The 23,556-nt window shown below is 45.0% G+C and overlaps 7 non-coding genes across 7 annotated transcripts; 2 read left to right on the forward strand and 5 right to left on the reverse strand.

Annotated features, from left to right (window-relative positions):
- Positions 1-69: 69 nt before the first annotated feature.
- Positions 70-142, reverse strand: trnaf-gaa (transfer RNA phenylalanine (anticodon GAA)). The gene has a single exon. It is a non-coding gene; the product is annotated as a tRNA-Phe (tRNA).
- A 101-nt stretch (positions 143-243) lies between these two features.
- On the reverse strand, positions 244-317 carry trnai-aau (transfer RNA isoleucine (anticodon AAU)). The gene has a single exon. It is a non-coding gene; the product is annotated as a tRNA-Ile (tRNA).
- Positions 318-413: 96 nt separating this feature from the next.
- On the reverse strand, positions 414-485 carry trnap-ugg (transfer RNA proline (anticodon UGG)). The gene has a single exon. It is a non-coding gene; the product is annotated as a tRNA-Pro (tRNA).
- A 937-nt stretch (positions 486-1,422) lies between these two features.
- trnaa-agc (transfer RNA alanine (anticodon AGC)) lies at positions 1,423-1,495 on the forward strand. Its single transcript has one exon. It is a non-coding gene; the product is annotated as a tRNA-Ala (tRNA).
- Positions 1,496-2,563: 1,068 nt separating this feature from the next.
- On the reverse strand, positions 2,564-2,636 carry trnaf-gaa (transfer RNA phenylalanine (anticodon GAA)). The gene has a single exon. It is a non-coding gene; the product is annotated as a tRNA-Phe (tRNA).
- A 13,020-nt stretch (positions 2,637-15,656) lies between these two features.
- On the forward strand, positions 15,657-15,729 carry trnaa-agc (transfer RNA alanine (anticodon AGC)). The gene has a single exon. It is a non-coding gene; the product is annotated as a tRNA-Ala (tRNA).
- A 1,068-nt stretch (positions 15,730-16,797) lies between these two features.
- On the reverse strand, positions 16,798-16,870 carry trnaf-gaa (transfer RNA phenylalanine (anticodon GAA)). The gene has a single exon. It is a non-coding gene; the product is annotated as a tRNA-Phe (tRNA).
- Between the last annotated feature and the right edge of the window lie 6,686 nt (positions 16,871-23,556).

Raw genomic sequence — 23,556 nt, forward strand, 5'->3', positions numbered from 1 at the left:
AGAGAGGTTGGAACCCAGTGATTTTTTGTCAATGGCCCGCCTCAAAAAATTGAAAATTTTGGGAGATGTTGCCGAAACCCGGGATCGAACCAGGGACCTTCAGATCTTCAGTCTAACGCTCTCCCAACTGAGCTATTTCGGCTACAACAAACCTCTGCTTAGCAAGCAGTGATTTCAGTGAGATCACCCTACTCTTTGTCGGAACTGAAGAGCAGAGATGAGCCCCCAGACAATAAAAACAGCTGGCCAGTACGGGGATCGAACCCGCGACCTTGGCGTTATTAGCACCACGCTCTAACCAGCTGAGCTAACCGGCCTGGCTTAGCCATCCATAACTGCCTGATTGGAAAAAAACTGCCATAATGTTTGTGAATGCAATGAGACAATAAAGCTTCACGTTTTAACCTGAACAAGGGCTCGTCCGGGATTTGAACCCGGGACCTCTCGCACCCAAAGCGAGAATCATACCCCTAGACCAACGAGCCTTCTTTCCCTAAGCCAAGAAGAAAGAGCTATTCCAGCATCAACAAAAGAAGGAACATGAACTAACGTGGAAGCAATCAAAGTCCTCGAGACAGTGTGAAAGGCTAACGAATGCAAGTTGGCCTCTTAATTGACCTAAAAATGGGGCTGTATCTAACATGTAGAGGGATGTTAGGGAGGACAGCTGAAACGGTCAGATGTCACTTAGACCAGCGGGTCTCAATTCCAGTCCTCGCGCCCCCTGCTCTTCACATTTTGTAAGTTTCTTGTATAGCTTCAGACATTTGTTCCATTCGAACGTAAGTGCCCTGAGAACTGGACATCACATGACAGCCCTCCGTGATTCAAGTTCAAAGCGTATGTATATGTTCAATTCATAGTGAGTAATACAGTGGTGTATCGAGGTATACAGAGGTAAAGGATGTCACACTTCTCCATGTGTGAAGAAGTTGCGCAGCACAAATCCGTGAACCAATGTTCCAAAGTGAAGTATACTTTGACGGATTTCCCCTGCTCAGGGAGTGGGGAGCAATGAACACTGTGTAGGGACCATGTCAATCACTAGGAGCTCACTTCTAATGAGCTGATTATCCGAATCAGGTGTGCTAACAAAGAGAGACATGCAAAACATGCAGACCTGGGGGAGCGAGGACTAGAATTGAGAACCGCTTCCTTAGACTTTAAGTCAGTGTGAGCAAAAGAGGTGAGAAGTTGTCTGCATGACCCGAGTGTTCCAAGGTAGCCTACATAATACAAGAATCCATACACATGCATACTGGCATAAAAAGACAGAGAAGGTCCTTAAACACAAAAGCTTAATCTCTTTGTTAATTCGACAACATAATCTCGGCCAGTGCAAAGGAGCAAGCCCAGAGGAGGGACAGCCTCTTTGCTTCAAACCCATCATCCCCAGCTATGCTCGTCATTCTTGAAAGGCCAGGGGAATTAGCTCAAATGGTAGAGCGCTCGCTTAGCATGCGAGAGGTAGCGGGATCGATGCCCGCATTCTCCAAGTCGGCTACTGCCCTCTTACTCACACATCCCTAGACCAGTGGTTTTCAATCCTGTCCTGGAGGCATCCCTGCCCTGCACATTTCGCATTTCCCCTCATCTAACACACCTGTTTCAAATCATCAGCTCATTAGTAGAGACTGCAAGACCTGATTTGGGTGTGTCTAATAAGGGAGACATACAAAATGTTCAGGGCAGGGGTGCCTCCAGGAAAGGTTTGAAAACCATTGCCCTAAAGAGACCGACTGAGCGTTGACAGCAATGCTGCCACACTCCCACGTAAGCTTTTTTGGGCTCATAGCTGCCAAAAAGTATTTCAGACATGGTCCTGTGCAAATTGGTTGCAAAACAGTGCCATTTTACGCACAGTTCCCTAAAGCAGGGGTTTTCAAACCTGTCCTGGAGGCACCCCTGCCCTTCACATTTTGAATGTGTCCCTCATCTAACACACCTGTTTCAAATCATCAGCTCATTAGTAGAGACCGTGAGACCTTATTTGGGTGTGTCTAATAAGGGAGACAATAAAAATGTGCAGGGCAGGGGTGCCTCCAAGACAGGTTTGAGAACAACTGCCCTAAAGAGACAGACTGAGCATCGATGCAATGCGGCCACACTCTCTACGTTAGTTAATTTTTTTGGACTAAAAGGTGCCGAAAAGTATTTCAGACATTGTCCTGCGCAAACTGGTGGCAAAATAGGTCCCACAGAGATTTGAACTCAGATCACTGGATTCAGAGTACAGAGTGCTAACCATTTCACCATGGAACCTTAACTGGTGCAGCTGTTGCTCACAGGGCCACAAACACTGGCACCATCGCCAAACTAGTGCTGTTTTATCTTTTCCTGTGGCAAGAAAGCACACAGGCTCCACCGAGATTCGATCTCAGAGCGCTGGATTCAAAGCCCAGAGTGCTGACCATTACACCATGGAACCGAAACTGCTTGGTTGGAGGCCAACTTGGAAACAGATAGCTCTCTGGCTGTGGGGAAGCAGTTATACAGAGAGGTTGGATCCCAGTGATTTTTGGTCAATGGCCCGTCTCAAAAAAGGGAAAAGTGTGGGAGATGTTGCTGAAATCCGGAATCGAACCAGGGACCTTTAGATCTTCAGTCTAACGCTCTCCCAACTGAGCTATTTTGGCTACAACAAACCTCTGCTTAGCAAGCAGGGATTTCAGTGAGATCACCCTACTCTTTGTCGGAGCTAAAGAAAAGAGCAGAGATGAGCCCCCAGACAATAAAAACAAATGGCCAGTACTGCGGTCGAACCCGCGACCTTGGCGTTATTAGCACCACGCTCTAACCAGCTGAGCTAACTTAGCCATCCATGTCTGCCTGATTGGAAAAAACCTGCCATAATGTTTGTGAATGCAATGAGACAATAAAGCTTCACGTTTTAACCTGAACAAGGGCTCGTCCGGGATTTGAACCCGGGACCTCTCGCACCCAAAGCGAGAATCATACCCCTAGGGCAAGCAAAGTCCTCGAGACAGTGTGAAAGGCTAACGAATGCAAGTTGGCCTCTTAATTGACCTAAAAATGGGGCTGTATCTAACATGTAGAGGGATGTTAGGTAGGACAGCTGAAACGGTCAGATGTCACTTAGACCAGCGGGTCTCAATTCCAGTCCCGGAAGGGAGGAGGCCAACTTGGAAACAGATAGCTCTCTGGCTGTGGGGAAGCAGTTATACCTGTTCCTCTGGGTGTAACGGGACACAGAAGCAGCAGCGCCGGAGCAGGCGCAGGAGCAGGCGGAGCTGGGCCTGGACCGGATGTCAAAGCACCAGAAGATGGAATCACCATCGACACAGTCATGTCTGGGTTAAGGACTAGTGTGCCTAACAGTGACCCAGGTGCTGAAATGGGCTGCACAACTCCTGCTGCTGTGGGGACGGGTGCGATAGGGCACTCCCTTTTGGCAGAAGTTGGCCGGCGACCCGGTCGCAGAATTGGAGCCTGTCCTTCTCGATTTGGCGGAAGGATAAATTGATGTTTTGGGCCTGATGTTGATGGCACGTCATCCAATTTTTCCCTCGGCAGAGGAAGCTGCGTATCAGCCACATCAATTGGGTCAGATGGAGTCAGTCCCTGGGCGAGGACACTCATTTCCTGATTCTTCTGCTGCCGTTGAAACCTGAAAGTTAATTACTTGAAAAAAAAAAAAAAAATATATATATATATATATATATATATATGTGTGTGTGTGTGTGTGTGTGTCTGTGTACAGAAGTATTCAGTTCCCTTGAACCAAATAATGTGCCTTGCTTACCACTGAATGAGTGTCCTCTGGTTCAGCTCAAACAGCTGGATCATTGTTTCATCCATCAGCCTTCGACTGTTAAGCACCAGGTCTCGGATGTGGTGGTAATCTGAAAGGATTTTAGACCACCTGGGGGTGCAAACTCCAGCCATCTTGGTCGGTGACTTGTGTAAAGCACACAGCTTCATACAAATGGCCTCAACCAAGCGGCTGGTGCTGGGCCACTGTGCTGGACCCCCAGGATGTCCAATCAGACACCGTTTCACACTCTCCACACCCGGTGTGACTCCGGACCGCTTCGGTGCCTTAAAGCGCCCATGTGTCAGCTGAGGCTGATGTCGAGGCTGATAGTTGACCCGCTGTTTATCAACATCAGGGAGAACTGTCCACAGCTGGATGGCCTCTGTCACCTGCAGGTCGGTGAGGTAAGGAGCCTCACGAAGACCCACCAGGAAACCAGCCAGATCCTGGACCTTGTCCCACCCAGCGATGCCATCAGGTCCAATGACTGCTCCCTAGTAAATGCAGATTAGTGTTAATATACACTTCCAGTCAAAAGCCTTTAAACAGAAATATTTTTTTACATTTTTTAAAGAATTCTGCTCAACAAGCCTGCATTTATTTTATTCAAATACAACAAAAGTCATTATATTGTGAAATAATTTTACTATTTAAAATAAAAATGCTTTCTATTTGAATATAGTTTAAAGTGTAAGTTATTTCTGTGATGCACAGCTGTATTTTCAGCATCATTCCTGAGTCTTCAGTGTCACATGATCTTCAGAAATCATTCAAATATCCAAATTTGTTGTTCTAGAACCCTTTTTTTATTGATATTATTATCATCAATATTTAGAACAGTTGTGTACATTTTGTTCAAGATTCTTTGATGAATAGAAGGATCCAAGATAAGAGTTTATCTGTAATAAAAAGCTTTTTTAACATTATACACTATACCATCCAAAAGTGTGGAGTCAGAACATTTAAATCATTATATATTTAGTATTAAATTATAGAAATTAATACTTTTATTTAGCAAGGACGCATTAAATAGATGATAAAGACATTTATAATGTTACAATATATACTGAACTTTCTATTTATCAAAGAAACCTAAACAAAAAATCTCTAGAAGCTATTTTTAACCTAATAATAATAATAATATAGCACCCGGCACCCGTTTTTTTTAGCAGCAAATTGGAATGATTTCTGAAGAATCGTGTGCCCTGAGTAATGATGTTAAATTCAGCATTGAAATCACAAGACTGAATTACTTTTTTAAATATATTCAAATGGATAGCAGTATAAATAGTAAAAATATTTCAAAATATTACTGCTTTTGTTGTATTTTGAATCAAATAAATGCAGGCTTAAAAAAAAACACCTTGCTTGTAGTGTATTTGGAATAAAACGAGACTGAAACAAAATAAAGCCCTTAGAGTGTCTTACCTGAGCCTCGCCGGAGACACTGCTTCCAGTGTCAGATGGCTGTGACAGCACTGAAGAGGCAGGGGCGAGATACTGTCCCTCTCCTCCAGATGATGTGGACAGCTCAGCCAGTGATGCTGGGGACTGAGGCAGAGGCAAAGATGAGGGGCTGTTTCTGAGATCACGGCAGGGGTCATCCTCATACAGCACTGGAACTGTGATGTCCTCCATGCTCTCTTCCTCAAACCCCTCATCTAGCAGGTCCTGATCATCAACCTCCTCCACCAGCCGGTCTTCCTCCTCTGGGTTCTGGAGCACTGGAGTCAGTGTTTTGCCAGTCTGGCTGTAAAGGTACTCGATTCCCAGCAATTCACCTACAATAATAAAATAATAAAAAAAGAAAAAAGTGCTCTTAATAATTTATCAAGTACATTGGAGGCTAAATAGATAACTTAATAGAATATTGCAAAAGAACAAATTAAATTTCTTACCTGTATATGCTCCAGGAGGGCGATAGCGCTCATCCCAGGGCTTCCCAAAGACTGTTCGGCTAAGCCGGTCCACAGCCTCTCTCATGGCACTGCCATATGTCCGAATGGAGGACGCCCGTTTTATGGCATCTTCCATTCGGTCATCATTCCAACGCATCAAGCCCTCAAGGAGATAGGCCTGAAAATGCGCATCGCTGGCACTGGTTCCTAAAAGTTAAATAATATTAAAAAATATATAAAAAAGGGTTTTATATGTCACATATGTACAATATATGTACTACACATAAGGTGCTCTGAAGTAACTTGTATACTACATTTAATAGAGTTGTGTAACTAAATTAAAAATGATTGTCACTTATTCCTGTATTACTAGTGACTTGTTAGTCAAGACAGCTTTGTCAATGCTAATGACATTAAAAAGTAATTGTAATGTAGAGTGTGACATTTATTAATGCGGCATTACTTTAAAGTGATGGAAGCAGTTACAGTGCTTATATTTTCTACAGAAAAATAATAATCCATATGCATGTAATACCTGGAATAAAACGGTTCAGGTGGAGGTGGAACGACTCCAAGGAGGTAGAGCCACGAGCACACCTGTAGCAGCACAGCTCCACGCTGCCTTTCTTCAATGTCCCTGTCTTCATGTACAGCAGAAAGTCCTCTGGGTCTTGTATACACTGGACGTGCTTGCGCTGTTCCTTCCATATCTGCTGGATCCGTTCGTGGTCCAGCAGAGGAACTCCCAGGGTGTCCTTCCCATCCGCACTGTCAAACTGATCAATCAGTGACCCAATCAATCTGGCGGTCTCCTCCACCCCCCTGGTCCTCCTCCGGCAGTGCAGTGCCAACTCCCTCTGGGTAATGCGAGCACTGACCGCCTTTTCTGAGATGTGGCCAGTCTTCTTTGCCGCCAGGTCACTCTCTTTTGCAGAGCGAAGAGCAGCCACATCCTCTGGATCCCACTGAAAGATGCACGTGGACAGACGTGCCATGAAGATCCCGTAGAGTGGATGAGCCTCTGTCGTGACACCAGCAGCAAATCGCCGCATGAAGTGCCAGATGTCGAGGCGCACTACAAGCTCATCCCACTCCGAAAACATGATCTTCACCCGCGATTGGCCATACTGCCTGCAGCAGTCCCTGTCCACGTACATCACTTTTGGGGCTGCCTCTCCTGCCTCTCGGTAGCGTTTCATCAGACCAGCTGCCATGGAGTCCAGTCCATGTCCCTCGGCAGCTGTCAGCACAGAGACAAGGACCTGGCAGTGTTCATTTCCGACATTTGTGCACCAGGCAGCTGTTCCTGAAGCAGCACCGGCAAGTTTCTTTGTAACCTATTGGGAAAAATAAAAGATGTGCTCTTTATGTATGCACATCACACACATATCCATATCTGGCAAAGTTCTGGATATAAACAGGGCTTTGATACCTTTTTTGTCGAATCCATCTTGAGAACACAGCCAAAGACAGATGTTAATTTGGCCTTGACCTCGTGCAGTCGCCCCAGAACATCCCTGGCATACACGGCTAACAGCCACTTAGGTTTAGGCAGGGCAGGTAAAAGTGGAGGATCAGCAAACACAGGAGGCTGCACAAGGGAGGACCTTGTGAATGGTTCGCAGGCAGTCAGGTACTGCAAGACACGCTGTGTCCATGCCTCACTGTGCTGTTCCATCAGCTTCCTGTAAAGCTGAGTCACACTGTTGCCCAGTGTCCTCTCCCTCATCATCCTCAGCACCCGGTTGTCACATGGGTATCTAAGGAAGCAACAGTATAATCATGCAAATGCTTTAGTTGGTAAAAAATAACCCATATAAAAGCACCTAATAATGAATGATTGTCATTATGAATTACCTGTATGTCAGCAAAGCTGGAAACTGACTGCGGTGGCCCATATCCAGCTGTCCTAGGATGTCCTCAGACCAGGCAGGATATTTCTTTTTGCAGCGTTTGCACTGCAGATACTCAGTGGCAAGGTCATACCACCCGTCGATGTCCAAGACCTTACGCACGGTGCGGTAAATTCCTGCCGCTGTTAGTCTGTGCTTACCACAGTCTGGGCGAACACAGACAAGAGGAAATAACCACATCTTCAGCGGCATCCATAAGAAAAGGGGCCGACAGAAGAAGAGGTCAGGTGAGGCAGGGGGCTGAGTGTTTATTAAAGGGGGCTGAGGAGGATACCACCAAAGTTTCAGCTGGGACACTAGTTCTGACTTGCCGGTTCGTGGGTTGGCCTTAAATAGTGTGTTCCGGATCCACTCATGCTGGAAAGGTGGAAGTTGATCTTTCCAGTGACTTGGAAGCTCAGCTGGTGGCTGGCGATGTGAAGGAGCTGGTGCCTTGGCAGTTTCCACTGATGGAGATGGACCAGCACAGTCCTCTGAGTGAATAGTAAAAAACAATAAGGATGACTGTTGCATTTGATAGTAATATGCCATAAATGCAGCGCACAAACAGCCTGCAAAGCACAATTTTTGGACAAGTATTCATAATTATTATGTTATATTTAGGAACGAGAGTGAAGAAAGTGGTACTAGTGTTAAGGAAGCAAAGAACACAGCATACACTATATTAATTTAAGGAGAATGGAATCAGTGCAGCTCACTGAGAATGAGGATCAGATGGAATGGATGAAGGAAAATGTGGTGTGATGAATTAAGTGTAAAGCAACGAAGCCCACGGACATGAAGCATACACACAGATAGAGTAAGGAAAAACTGTTCCTCTAATCATTAGAACAATGAATTTCCACCATCCTGTCTGCTCAGGGAGAGCTGAAGAGTGTGTGAGAAGAGCAAGCGGTGTGAAAAAGTTATCTGGTGATTATCTAACAACGGGTAAGTTCGGAAACGCAAATAAATACACTGACACCTTGAAAAATCCTTACGGTTTTGAAGAAGTGCACTCAAAGAAAGCATCCCGCTTGAGGCATGATATAATATAGTTCTGTATTGTAAACAAAACATATTTTAAAATGTTGATTATTTTCCCCCAATAAATAACGCTTCTCAGTGTGTTTTCACAAAACATTCTTGTAATATGTGCATTTGTGTCATATGCCACACCTGTATTTAGCTGTGCTTCACATTGTGATGCAGCAAATACCAGCTCCTCATCGTCATCTTCAGCAGTGGGAACAGACTTGCCTGGAGCACAAATGTTAAAACTATCATTGTGAACAATACACAGAGACAAACATATGTAAGATGGTGCTTACTTACCAGTAGCGAAAAGCTGCATGGGGGGCAAATGTTTGGCTGGGGGTTCTGCTGCTGGAGGAGGTAAAGTGGACTGCAATAATGGATCTGGAAACGGCAAGTTGACAAGTTTGCCATAATGATAAATTAATATATGTAGAAATGCTGTAGGTAAAATTCTATATTCACACTCCTACTCACAGGGTTTAACTGGTGATGTGAGTTTTTTCGCCAGCTGTGAAGGCGACAAATTTTTGCCACGTGCCAACATCGCTTTCACAGTTGCGGTCTTCTGTACACCAGTTTGGATAGCTGCAGGTGGAGGTGTAGTGGTTGCAGAAGCACTGGAGGTTGCAGCGTGAGGTGCAGGCTGACGTACGCTGGTGCCCACAGCAGAAGCCCGTCTTTTCAGGACATATGTCTTGAAAATGGCCATGTTGGTTTTGGGCCTGGCATCTGCCTTAACGAGGTACCTGATGAGTGCTTGAGCCTCCTTGCTCTGGTCCTCATAAACATCTTTCATGGACCGGCCCTGGAAGTCACCAAACTCCACCATCAAGCAGCCCTGGTCTCCAGTTGCCCGGGCTTCTGCCTGCATTTCCTGCTTCCTCTGATACTTCTCCACTTCTTCTGCCATCTCTCTAATTTGAGAAGAGTACTGTAGGAACAGTTGTTTATTTTCTGACAGGGGTGTTGTCTGCGCCGTCTCATTGGAAATGCTGAGCACCAAATACACGGCATACCCCAGAGAGTTTTCCAGGAGCCATCTAAATCTCTGGCCCTGGTACTTCCCAAACTGAAGTTTGCAGTGAGCCAGTACTAAAAACTGGTCACTGGGGTCTCCACCGTTTGTGCTGACAAAAGTACTGGCCTCTGACAGCACCTCCTCCTTAGGTTTGGCCCTTCCAGACTCCACATTTTCAAGGCGCCTCGCCTCCGCCGAAGGTGCCATGAGGAGTCGGCTTGATGTTGCCGATTGCCGTTGAAAAGAGGCATATGCATACATTTTCTGAAATGAAAATCAGAAAAAGACTACTACCTTTTGCAATCTATAAGACACCTGTATGTTAGGTGTGTAACAATAATTTAACAAGCTACGCATAAACTATATTACTGTGGTAATAAACATGGCCATGACATAAACTGTCCTGAAGATGAGTTTTCTACAAAGGACAGGAATCCCTGACATATAAAATATGTAACGTCAATATGAAGTCTGAAATGTCCTTTTATTTTCAATGCTGTCATCTTAAACCATGATTACACACACACCAGGCTACAAAATATTACATTAAATATATCATACTTCAAATGTTGTCATCTTACCCCAGGGTTACACCAGGTGCTTTTACCTCTTAAAATCTTAGCCATTTTTCTGTGTTTTTAACTTTCTGGTCTACCTAAATTAAAATGAGCACTATTCCCACATACTTTGGCCCATATGGATACATTTGGCCTTTTTTTGTTTGTTTTTAGTTAAGACTCTCAATGTTTTTTTTATAAAAAAAGTCATTATTATTACATTATTTTAGAAAATATCAATTATTTCTTGGTAAATGCAGTTTTCCATATCTCCACAACAATTTGGTAACGATTTTTACAATTAAAATGTGTGTGTGTTATTATGTGTTAATACCAAATATAAATGTAAATAGTTTAATCATTATTTTCATACATAGGGCCCAGAAACCATGATTTCTTAGACAATAAACACATCATTGTTGGCAGTAGCATAGCTTAATTAGCTGACGGTCGATAAATTTAACTTATCTGATCATTTATCATGTGAAAAGTTACAGGTTCACAGGTACTGAAGAAAGCATGAACTGTACACGCTAGCTAGCTATACTGACACGATTCATTTACCAAAAATACACACTGTATATGAACAAATAATGACCAGTTTTCAATGAATAAAGTAATAGCTTTACCTTTAACAAAGATGACAACAACGGCGATTGGTCAAAAGGAGGCCACAGGAGAGAAACGCGATTGATCAAAAGTAAGCCACGGAAGAGAAACGCGATTGTTCAAAAGTAAGCCACAGGCGAAACGCGATTGGTCAAAAGTAAGCCACAGGCGGAACGCGATTGGTCAAAAGTAAGCCACAGGCGAAACGCAATTGGCTCATGTGGGCTTACTTTGGGCTTACTTTGGTTCAGTCGGTGGGAAGCAGTAGGCGCGAGAGGTAGCGTGATCGATGCCCGCATTCTCCAAGTTGGCTCCTGCCCTTTTACTCACACATCCCTAGATCAGTGGTTTTCAATCCTGTCCTGGAGGCATCCCTGCCCTGCACATTTCGCATTTCCCCTCATCTAACACACCTGTTTCAAATCATCAGCTCATTAGTAGAGACTGCAAGACCTGATTTGGGTGTGTCTAATAAGGGAGACATACAAAATGTTCAGGGCAGGGGTGCCTCCAGGACAGGTTTGAGAACCACTGCCCTAAAGAGACAGACTGAGCATCGATGCAATGCGGCCACACTCTCTACGTTAGCTTTTTTTGGGCTCACAGCTGCCAAAAAGTATTTCAGACATGGTCCTGTGCAAATTGGTTGCAAAACAGTGCCATTTTACGCACAGTTCCCTAAAGCAGTGGTTTTCAAACCTGTCCTGGAGGCACCCCTGCCCTTCACATTTTGAATGTTTCCCTCATCTAGCACACCTGTTTCAAATCATCAGCTCATTAGTAGAGACCGCGAGACCTTATTTGGGTGTGTCTAATAAGGGAGACAATAAAAATGTGCAGGGCAGGGGTGCCTCCAGGACAGGTTTGAGAACCACTGCCCTAAAGAGACAGACTGAGCATCGATGCAATGCGGCCACACTCTCTACGTTAGTTAATTTTTTTGGACTAAAAGGTGCCGAAAAGTATTTCAGACATTGTCCTGCGAAAACTGGTTGCAAAATAGGCAGGGCACCAGAAACATCTGAGACACAACAGGGGCAGTGGGTGTGTCAGGAACCAATGGGTGTGGTGCTGTCGGCCTGGGACAAATTGGCCTTAACTGGGTGGACGTGGCTGAACGCTGCGGGTGTACGGCTGATGGCCAGATTGAAGTTGCTGTGGCAGATGTACAGGTAGCTGAGGGCCCAATCTTTCTAAACTTGGTCTTTGCCTGTCCAGCTGTGTCTGGTGGCATCTGGTAGGTATGCAATTGGTGGCTATATTGTGGAGGCACAACAGGCTGTACTCGTGCACAGGTGCAGCTACATTGGGCACTGGTGCAGCTGAAGGAGCCTGGAAACTGGGAACTGGTGCAGCTGGTAGAACTGGTGGACCTGAAAGGATTAAGTCATCTGATGCCACAAGATTTGCCACTGTGGCTTCCTCTCCAAAGAAATCAATGAAACCCTCATCCCTTTCCACTTGCTCCTCCACATCTATCTCCTCCAGCAAATGAGAGGTCCTCTCAGAGGTAGGGCACATGTCCTCCAGGGGCTGACTATTCTGCCTCAACAAGTACTGTACTCCAATGAGCTCTCCTGAGGAAATATTTGTAACAGAAAACGTTTTTAATGGAAATTATGCAGAAAGGTTTATTCAGAAATGCAGTAAATATTTTGTTGTCCACTTCTGTATGAACAATATATATCTAATTCAGAGGGTATCATAAAAAGACAGGATTACTCTATATTCTACTATGTATTTTATTTTCTCCCCTAAAAACCTAGAACACAGAATAATGTACAAATATTCTGGTAGTATAATTTTTCTCTGATATGTCAAAATTACATTATTACTGTCCAAAAGCAATTGTAATTTTAACAAAAACATGCTACATCAAGAGCTGCATTTATCAAAATATTTTTACCTGTGTATACTGCAGGTCGAGTGAAGCTTGGGACCAATTTCCTGCCATACAACTTATTGTAGTTCTCATTGACAGAGTAAACCAGCTCCCCTGTGTAAGAGCGCAGAGTTGAACCTTCATCTGCAACAGCAGCTTCAGCCCGGTCCTGATTCCAGCGTAATAAACCTTCCAGGAGATAAATCTGGAAGTTCAGGCTGTTTGCGCTGTTCCCTAGAAAAAGAAATAGAAAGCCAAATATTGCTTTGAGAAAATGCAAAACAGAAAATTTAATCTGCAAATATCTTGATAAACATGAATTAGTGGCAAAATGTGGTATATTCTGACATGACAAACCTGGAATAAATCTGCTTAGGTGGCAGTGAAATGATTCCAGGGATGTGGAGCCTCTGGCACAACGATAGGTTTTTAGAACCACCCCACTCTTGTTTGTAGTTCCAGTTTCAGTATAGAGCGGCACATTTGGAGGATCTTGGATACAGGTGACGTGCCGCCTCTGGATATTCCAGATGTGCTGCATTCTCACACTGTCAAGTAGTGGAACACCAAGAGCATCATCAAGAGTGAGATCCCCTGCATCCCACTCAAAAATACAGGATGACAGCCTAGCCATAAAAGTAGGGTACAACTGGTGGGCATCAGTGGTGCACCCTACTGCCAGACGTCGCATAAAATGCCAAATGTCTAGGCGGACGATGACATCGGGCCAGCCGCTGAACCGCCTCTTCAATTTAGTCTCTCCCACTGTCTTGCAACAATCACAGTCCACATAAATGACAGTGGGAGGATCAACACCAGCACTCCGGTATCGCTCCATGAGCCCTGCAGCCATGTGGTTTAACCCAGCCCCTTCATTCGCAGTCAGGACACTCATCAGCACCTGACCTATCTCATTGCCCACTGAGGTAAGCCACTGTGCTGTGCCTTTCGCAGGCCCGCTCAACTTCTTGGTGATCTGAAAGAAACAATAAGCATAGCAAATAATACAACAGGCATCCAAATCAGTTACACTGAAAAAAATAAAGCTCTCTCGGTTTAAAAATACATTATAGATAAGGGTACAGTCAAGTAAGCAGCTTATCTGACCTTCTTAGTTGAATCCATTTTTAAAATTGATCCATACGTGGATGTTATGCTGGCCTTTATGTGATCGAGCCTGTTGAGAATGTCCTGACTGTATACAGTGAGGAGCCATTTGTAGCTGGGTACTGAAGCAAGTGGTGGTGGCTCCTGGAAGTGCACCGGATGCAGGCCACGATTATCAAAAAAGGCCACACACTCTGATGTGTACCGAAGCGCACGTTTCAACCACTCCTCACTGTGGTTCTCTCTCGGCTGGCCGATGATCCTCACTGGGCCATTCCCCATGCCCCTCTCACGCAGCAAGCAAAGAACCCGAATGTCACAGGCATACCTTGGAAAAAAGTATTCATTTAAGTATCTTATTGTAAGGTATCTAATTATTGTAGGAACTATTTATCAAAAAAGGTAGCACATAAGTGAAAATGACTGCAAAATAATTACTTGCGTGTGAGGATGACCCTGAATTCAGATCGATGGGCCAGGTCCAACTGCTGCAGCACAGCATGACTCCAGGACAGGTAGCTGGTTCTACACCTGGTGCAGATCAGGGTCTCTGTCACCAGGTTGCAGTATCTGTCAATGTCTAACACCTGTCGTACCCTCCTGTGCAGTCCACCACCACACAGCTGTTGCGTGGCACAGGCAGGGTTAGTACACTGGAGCCGCACCTTCCACAGCTTATATGGCATCCAGAGCAAGAGACGCTGTGAAAAAAATCAGGTGTTGGAGCTTGGTGGTACAACAGGGTTGGTGGAGGGGGGTGATACCACAACTGTAGGTTTTCACGCAGCTCCAGCTTTCCCTTTGCACCAACCCTAAAAAGTGCTTCCGACACCCACTTCTGGTCTTGCTGTGGCATTGTCTGTGGCCACAGAAGGGGGAGATCTTCTGGCTGAGATGAGACCTGCTGATATTATCAAAAACACTGGTTTAAATAAAAGCTAAGAGAGCATTAAATGATGAAGACATCTATATATTTTGAATGAACAAAAGAAGGAACATGAACTAACATGGAAGCAATCAAAGTCCTCGAGACAGTGTGAAAGGCTAACGAATGCAAGTTGGCCTCTTAATTGACCTAAAAATGGGGCTGTATCTAACATGTAGAGGGATGTTAGGGAGGACAGCTGAAACGGTCAGATGTCACTTAGACCAGCGGGTCTCAATTCCAGTCCTCGCGCCCCCTGCTCTTCACATTTTGTAAGTTTCTTGTATAGCTTCAGACATTTGTTCCATTCGAACGTAAGTGCCCTGAGAACTGGACATCACATGAAATCCCTCCGTGATTCAAGTTCAAAGCGTATGTATATGTTCAATTCATAGTGAGTAATACAGTGGTGTATCGAGGTATACAGAGGTAAATGATGTCACACTTCTCCATGTGTGAAGAAGTTGCGCAGCACAAATCCATGAACCAATGTTCCAAAGTGAAGTATACTTTGACGGATTTCCCCTGCTCAGGGAGTGGGAAGCAATGAACAGTGTGTAGGGACCATGTCAATCACTAGGAGCTCACTTCTAATGAGCTGATTATCCGAATCAGGTGTGCTAACAAAGAGAGACATGCAAAACATGCAGACCTGGTGGGAGCGAGGACTAGAATTGAGAACCGCTTCCTTAGACTTTAAGTCAGTGTGAGCAAAAGAGGTGAGAAGTTGTCTGCATGATCCGAGTGTTCCAAGGTAGCCTACATAATACAAGAATCCATACACATGCATACTGGCATAAAAAGACCGAGAAGGTCCTTAAACACAAAAGCTTAATCTCTTTGTTAATTCGACAACATAATCTCGGCCAGTGCAAAGGAGCAAGCCCAGAGGAGGGACAGCCTCTTTGCTTCAAACCCATCATCCCCAGCTATGCTCGTCATTCTTGAAAGGCCAGGGGAATTAGCTCAAATGGTAGAGCGCTCGCTTAGCATGCGAGAGGTAGCGGGATCGATGCCCGCATTCTCCAAGTCGGCTACTGCCCTCTTACTCACACATCCCTAGACCAGTGGTTTTCAATCCTGTCCTGGAGGCATCCCTGCCCTGCACATTTCGCATTTCCCCTCATCTAACACACCTGTTTCAAATCATCAGCTCATTAGTAGAGACTGCAAGACCTGATTTGGGTGTGTCTAATAAGGGAGACATACAAAATGTTCAGGGCAGGGGTGCCTCCAGGAAAGGTTTGAAAACCATTGCCCTAAAGAGACCGACTGAGCGTTGACAGCAATGCTGCCACACTCCCACGTAAGCTTTTTTGGGCTCATAGCTGCCAAAAAGTATTTCAGACATGGTCCTGTGCAAATTGGTTGCAAAACAGTGCCATTTTACGCACAGTTCCCTAAAGCAGGGGTTTTCAAACCTGTCCTGGAGGCACCCCTGCCCTTCACATTTTGAATGTGTCCCTCATCTAACACACCTGTTTCAAATCATCAGCTCATTAGTAGAGACCGTGAGACCTTATTTGGGTGTGTCTAATAAGGGAGACAATAAAAATGTGCAGGGCAGGGGTGCCTCCAAGACAGGTTTGAGAACAACTGCCCTAAAGAGACAGACTGAGCATCGATGCAATGCGGCCACACTCTCTACGTTAGTTAATTTTTTTGGACTAAAAGGTGCCGAAAAGTATTTCAGACATTGTCCTGCGCAAACTGGTGGCAAAATAGGTCCCACAGAGATTTGAACTCGGATCACTGGATTCAGAGTACAGAGTGCTAACCATTTCACCATGGAACCTTAACTGGTGCAGCTGTTGCTCACAGGGCCACAAACACTGGCACCATCGCCAAACTAGTGCTGTTTTATCTTTTCCTGTGGCAAGAAAGCACACAGGCTCCACCGAGATTCGATCTCAGAGCGCTGGATTCAAAGCCCAGAGTGCTGACCATTACACCATGGAACCGAAACTGCTTGGTTGGAGGCCAACTTGGAAACAGATAGCTCTCTGGCTGTGGGGAAGCAGTTATACAGAGAGGTTGGATCCCAGTGATTTTTGGTCAATGGCCCGTCTCAAAAAAGGGAAAAGTGTGGGAGATGTTGCTGAAACCCGGAATCGAACCAGGGACCTTTAGATCTTCAGTCTAACGCTCTCCCAACTGAGCTATTTTGGCTACAACAAACCTCTGCTTAGCAAGCAGGGATTTCAGTGAGATCACCCTACTCTTTGTCGGAGCTAAAGAAAAGAGCAGAGATGAGCCCCCAGACAATAAAAACAGATGGCCAGTACTGCGGTCGAACCCGCGACCTTGGCGTTATTAGCACCACGCTCTAACCAGCTGAGCTAACTTAGCCATCCATGTCTGCCTGATTGGAAAAAACCTGCCATAATGTTTGTGAATGCAATGAGACAATAAAGCTTCACGTTTTAACCTGAACAAGGGCTCGTCCGGGATTTGAACCCGGGACCTCTCGCACCCAAAGCGAGAATCATACCCCTAGGGCAAGCAAAGTCCTCGAGACAGTGTGAAAGGCTAACGAATGCAAGTTGGCCTCTTAATTGACCTAAAAATGGGGCTGTATCTAACATGTAGAGGGATGTTAGGTAGGACAGCTGAAACGGTCAGATGTCACTTAGACCAGCGGGTCTCAATTCCAGTCCCGGAAGGGAGGAGGCCAACTTGGAAACAGATAGCTCTCTGGCTGTGGGGAAGCAGTTATACCTGTTCCTCTGGGTGTAACGGGACACAGAAGCAGCAGCGCTGGAGCAGGCGCTGGAGCAGGCGGAGCTGGGCCTGCACCGGATGTCAAAGCACCAGAAGATGGAATCACCATCGACACAGTCATGTCTGGGTTAAGGACTAGTGTGCCTAACAGTGACCCAGGTGCTGAAATGGGCTGCACAACTCCTGCTGCTGTGGGGACGGGTGCGATAGGGCACTCCTATTTGGCAGAAGTGGGCCGGCGACCCGGTCGCAGAATTGGAGCCTGTCCTTCTCGATTTGGCGGAAGGATAAATTGATGTTTTGGGCCTGATGTTGATGGCACGTCATCCAATTTTTCCCTCGGCAGAGGAAGCTGCGTATCAGCCACATCAATTGGGTCAGATGGAGTCAGTCCCTGGGCGAGGACACTCATTTCCTGATTTTTCTGCTGCCGTTGAAACCTGAAAGTAAATTACTTGTAAAATATATATATATATATATATATATATATATATATGTGTGTGTGTGTGTGTGTGTGTGTGTGTGTGTGTGTGTACAGAAGTATTCAGTTCCCTGGAACCAAATAATATGCCTTGCTTACCACTGAATGAGTGTCCTCTGGTTCAGCTCAAACAGCTGGATCATTGTTTCATCCATCAGCCTTCGACTGTTAAGCACCAGGTCTCGGATGTGGTGGTAATCTGAAAGGATTTTAGACCACCTGGGGGTGCAAACTCCAGCCTTCTTGGTCGGTGACTTGTGTAAAGCACACAGCTTCATACAAATGGCCTCAACCAAGCGGCTGGTGCTGGGCCACTCTGCTGGACCCCCAGGATGTCCAATCAGACACCGTTTCACACTCTCCACACCCGGTGTGACTCCGGACCGCTTCGGTGCCTTAAAGCGCCCATGTGTCAGCTGAGGCTGATGTCGAGGCTGATAGTTGACCTGCTGTTTATCAACGTCAGGGAGAGCTGTCCACAGCTGGATGGCCTCTGTCACCTGCAGGTCGGTGAGGTAAGGAGCCTCACGAAGACCCACCAGGAAACCAGCCAGATCCTGGACCTTGTCCCACCCAGCGATGCCATCAGGTCCAATGACTGCTCCCTAGTAAATGCAGATTAGTGTTAATATACACTTTCAGTCAAAAGCCTTTGAACAGAAATATTTTTTTACATTTTTTAAAGAATTCTGCTCGACAAGCCTGCATTTATTTTATTCAAATACAACAAAAGCCATTATATTGTGAAATAATTTTACTATTTAAAATAAAAATGCTTTCTATTTGAATATAGTTTAAAGTGTAAGTTATTTCGGTGATGCACAGCTGTATTTTCAGCATCATTCCTCCAGTCTTCAGTGTCACATGATCTTCAGAAATCATTCAGATATCCTGATTTGTTCTTCTAGAAACCTTTTTTTATTGATATTATTATCAATATTTAGAACAGTTGTGTACATTTTGTTCAAGATTCTTTGATGAATAGAAGGATCCAAGATAAGAGTTTATCTGTAATAAAAAGCTTTTTTAACATTATACACTATACCATCCAAAAGTGTGGAGTCAGAACATTTAAATCATTATATATTTAGTATTAAATTATAGAAATTAATACTTTTATTTAGCAAGGACGCATTAAATAGATGATAAAGACATTTATAATGTTACAATATATACTGAACTTTCTATTCATCAAAGAAACCTAAACAAAAAATCTCTAGGAGCTATTTTTATTCAAATGGATAGCAGTTATTTTAAATAGTAAAAATATTTCAAAATATTACTGCTTTTGTTGTATTTTGAATCAAATAAATGCAGGCTTAAAAAAAAACACCTTGCTTGTAGTGTATTTGGAATAAAACGAGACTGAAACAAAATAAAGCCCTTAGAGTGTCTTACCTGAGCCTCGCCGGAGACACTGCTTCCAGTGTCAGATGGCTGTGACAGCACTGAAGAGGCAGGGGCGAGATGCTGTCCCTCTCCTCCAGATGATGTGGACGGCTCAGCCAGTGATGCTGGGGACTGAGGCAGAGGCAAAGATGAGGGGCTGTTTCTGAGATCACGGCAGGGGTCATCCTCATACAGCACTGGAACTGTGATGTCCTCCATGCTCTCTTGCTCAAACCCCTCATCTAGCAGGTCCTGATCATCAACCTCCTCCACCAGCCGGTCTTCCTCCTCTGGGTTCTGGAGCACTGGAGTCAGTGTTTTGCCAGTCTGGCTGTAAAGGTACTCGATTCCCAGCAATTCACCTACAATAATAAAATAATAAAAAAAGAAAAAAAGTGCTCTTAATAATTTATCAAGTACATTGGAGGCTAAATAGATAACTTAATAGAATATTGCAAAAGAACAAGTTAAATTTCTTACCTGTATATGCTCCAGGAGGGCGATAGCGCTCATCCCAGGGCTTCCCAAAGACTGTTCGGCTTAGCCGGTCCACAGCCTCTCTCATGGCACTGCCATATGTCCGAATGGAGGACGCCCGTTTTATGGCATCTTCCATTCGGTCATCATTCCAACGCATCAAGCCCTCAAGGAGATAGTCCTGAAAATGCGCATCGCTGGCACTGGTTCCTAAAAGTTAAATAATATTAAAAAATATATAAAAAAGGGTTTTATATGTCACATATGTACAATATATGTACTACACATAAGGTGCTCTGAAGTAACTTGTATACTACATTTAATAGAGTTGTGTAACTAAATTAAAAATGATTGTCACTTATTCCTGTATTACTAGTGACTTGTTAGTCAAGACAGCTTTGTCAATGCTAATGACATTAAAAAGTAATTGTAATGTAGAGTGTGACATTTATTAATGCGGCATTACTTTAAAGTGATGGAAACAGTTACAGTGCTTATATTTTCTACAGAAAAATAATAATCCATATGCATGTAATACCTGGAATAAAACGGTTCAGGTGGAGGTGGAACGACTCCAAGGAGGTAGAGCCACGAGCACACCTGTAGCAGCACAGCTCCACGCTGCCTTTCTTCAGTGTCCCTTTCTTCATGTACAGCGGAAAGTCCTCTGGGTCTTGTATACACTGGACGTGCTTGCGCTGTTCCTTCCATATCTGCTGGATCCGTTCGTGGTCCAGCAGAGGAACTCCCAGGGTGTCCTTCCCATCCGCACTGTCAAACTGATCAATCAGTGACCCAATCAATCTGGCGGTCTCCTCCACCCCCCTGGTCCTCCTCCGGCAGTGCAGTGCCAACTCCCTCCGGGTAATGCGAGCACTGACCGCCTTTTCTGAGATGTGGCCAGTCTTCTTTGCCGCCAGGTCACTCTCTTTTGCAGAGCGAAGAGCAGCCACATCCTCTGGATCCCACTGAAAGATGCACGTGGACAGACGTGCCATGAAGATCCCGTAGAGTGGATGAGCCTCTGTCGTGACACCTGCAGCAAATCGCCGCATGAAGTGCCAGATGTCGAGGCGCACTACAAGCTCATCCCACTCCGAAAACATGATCTTCACCCGCGATTGGCCATACTGACTGCAGCAGTCCCTGTCCACGTACATCACTTTTGGGGCTGCCTCTCCTGCCTCTCGGTAGCGTTTCATCAGACCAGCTGCCATGGAGTCCAGTCCATGTCCCTCGGCAGCTGTCAGCACAGAGACAAGGACCTGGCCGTGTTCATTTCCGACATTTGTGCACCAGGCAGCTGTTCCTGAAGCAGCACCGGCAAGTTTCTTTGTGACCTATTGGGAAAAATAAAAGATGTGCTCTTTATGTACGCACATCACACACATATCCATATCTGGCAAATTTCTGGATATAAACAGGGCTTTGATACCTTTTTTGTCGAATCCATCTTGAGAACACAGCCAAAGACAGATGTTAATTTGGCCTTGACCTCGTGCAGTCGCCCCAGAACATCCCTGGCATACACGGCTAACAGTCACTTAGGTTTAGGCAGGGCAGGTAAAAGTGGAGGACCAGCAAACACAGGAGGCTGCACAAGGGAGGACCTTGTGAATGGTTCACAGGCAGTCAGGTACTGCAAGACACGCTGTGTCCATGCCTCACTGTGCTGTTCCATCAGCTTCCTGTAAAGCTGAGTCACACTGTTGCCCAGTGTCCTCTCCCTCATCATCCTCAGCACCCGGTTGTCACATGAGTATCTAAGGAAACAACAGTATAATCATGCAAATGCTTTAGTTGGTAAAAAATAACCCATATAAAAGCACCTAATAATGAATGATTGTCATTATGAATTACCTGTATGTCAGCAAAGCTGGAAACTGACTGCGGTGGCCCATATCCAGCTGTCCTAGGATGTCCTCAGACCAGGCAGGATATTTCTTTTTGCAGCGTTTGCACTCCAGATACTCAGTGGCAAGGTCATACCACCCGTCGATGTCCACGACCTTACGCACGGTACGGTAAATTCCTGCCGCTGTTAGTCTGTGCTTACCACAGTCTGGGCGAACACAGACAAGAGGAAATAACCACATCTTCAGCGGCATCCATAAGAAAAGGGGCCGACAGAAGAAGAGGTCAGGTGAGGCAGGGGGCTGAGTGTTTATTAAAGGGGGCTGAGGAGGATACCACCAAAGTTTCAGCTGGGACACTAGTTCTGACTTGCCGGTTCGTGGGTTGGCCTTAAATAGTGTGTTCCGGATCCACTCATGCTGGAAAGGTGGAAGTTGATCTTTCCAGTGACTTGGAAGCTCAGCTGGTGGCTGGTGATGTGAAGGAGCTGGTGCCTTGGCAGTTTCCACTGATGGAGATGGACCAGCACAGTCCTCTGAGTGAATAGTAAAAAAAAAGCAATAAGGATGACTGTTGCATTTGATAGTAATATGCCATAAATGCAGCGCTCAAACAGCCTGCAAAGCACAATTTTTGGACAAATATTCATAAATATTATGTTATATTTAGGAACGAGAGTGAAGAAAGTGGTACTAGTGTTAAGGAAGCAAAGAACACAGCATACACTATATTAATTTAAGGAGAATGAGGATCAGATGGAATGGAGGAAGGAAAATGTGGTGTGATGAATTAACTGTAAAGCAACGAAGCCCACGGACATGAAGCATACACACAGATAGAGTAAGGAAAAACTGTTCCTCTAATCATTAGAACAATGAATCTCCACCACCCTGTCTGCTCAGGGAGAGCTGAAGAGTGTGTGAGAAGAGCAAGCGGTGTGAAAAAGTTATCTGGTGATTATCTAACAACGGGTAAGTTCGGAAACGCAAATAAATAAACTGACACCTTGGAACATCCTTACGGTTTTGAAGAAGTGCACTCAAAGAAAGCATCCCGCTTGAGGCATGATATGATATAATTCTGTATTGTAAACAAAACATATTTTAAAATGTTGATTATTTTCCCCCAAGAAATAACGCTTCTCAGTGTGTTTTCACAAAACATTCTTGTAATATGTGCATTTGTGTCATATGCCACACCTGTATTTAGCTGTGCTTCACATTGTGATGCAGCAAATACCAGCTCCTCATCGTCATCTTCTGCAATGGGAACGGACTTGCCTGGAGCATAAATGTTAAAACTATCATTGTGAACAATACACAGAGACAAACATATGTAAGATGGTGCTTACTTACCAGTAGCGAAAAGCTGCATGGGGGGCAAATGTTTGGCTGGGGGTTCTGCTGCTGGAGGAGGTAAAGTGGACTGCAATAATGGATCTGGAAACGGCAAGTTGACAAGTTTGCCATAATGATAAATTAATATATGTAGAAATGCTTTAGGTAAAATTCTATATTCACACTCCTACTCACAGGGTTTAACTGGTGACGTGAGTTTTTTCGCCAGCTGTGAAGGCGACAAATTTTTGCCACGTGCCAACAGCGCTTTCACAGTTGCGGTTTTCTGTACACCAGTTTGGATAGCTGCAGGTGGAGGTGCAGTGGTTGCAGAAGCACTGGAGGTTGCAGCGTGAGGTGCAGGCTGACGTACGCTGGTGCCCACAGCAGAAGCCCGTCTTTTCAGGACATATGTCTTGAAAATGGCCATGTTGGTTTTGGGCCTGGCATCTGCCTTAACGAGGTACCTGATGAGGGCTTGAGCCTCCTTGCTCTGGTCCTCATAAACATCTTTCATGGACCGACCCTGGAAGTCACCAAACTCCACCATCAAGCAGCCCTGGTCTCCAGTTGCCCGGGCTTCTGCCTGCATTTCC

The sequence above is a fragment of the Carassius carassius genome, chromosome 8 (genome assembly GCF_963082965.1).
Source record: "Carassius carassius chromosome 8, fCarCar2.1, whole genome shotgun sequence".
Taxonomy (NCBI): Eukaryota; Metazoa; Chordata; class Actinopteri; order Cypriniformes; family Cyprinidae; genus Carassius; species Carassius carassius.